We start from the raw sequence: 248 nt of genomic DNA on the forward strand, positions 1-248 counted from the left end.
GGGAAACGAGTTGCGTCTATTTTCCACTGTGGCTTACTGTAGAAGGGACTGGCAAGCTGTGTTTACTGACAGCGAGTTTGTGTATCCGTAAGTTTGTCAGCGTCGCTATTACCTGTGTAAGCACTTTACCCTTTACGGATAAGCACAAACGATTCCCTCTTCAAATCTCAAAGTAGGGAAGAAGGTAATGGTTAGTTTTTTGGAATTAAAATTGCATGTGTGTAATTTGTAATTTGCATTACATATTG

At 39.9% G+C, this 248-nt stretch overlaps 1 protein-coding gene across 1 annotated transcript in view; it reads right to left on the reverse strand.

Annotated features, from left to right (window-relative positions):
- The window catches only part of LOC119582373 (FMRFamide receptor-like), a 34,788-nt gene that overhangs the window by 4,304 nt on the left and 30,236 nt on the right, over positions 1-248 (reverse strand). The window lies entirely within an intron of this gene.

The sequence above is a fragment of the Penaeus monodon genome, chromosome 15 (assembly GCF_015228065.2).
Source record: "Penaeus monodon isolate SGIC_2016 chromosome 15, NSTDA_Pmon_1, whole genome shotgun sequence".
NCBI classification, from domain to species: domain Eukaryota; kingdom Metazoa; phylum Arthropoda; class Malacostraca; order Decapoda; family Penaeidae; genus Penaeus; species Penaeus monodon.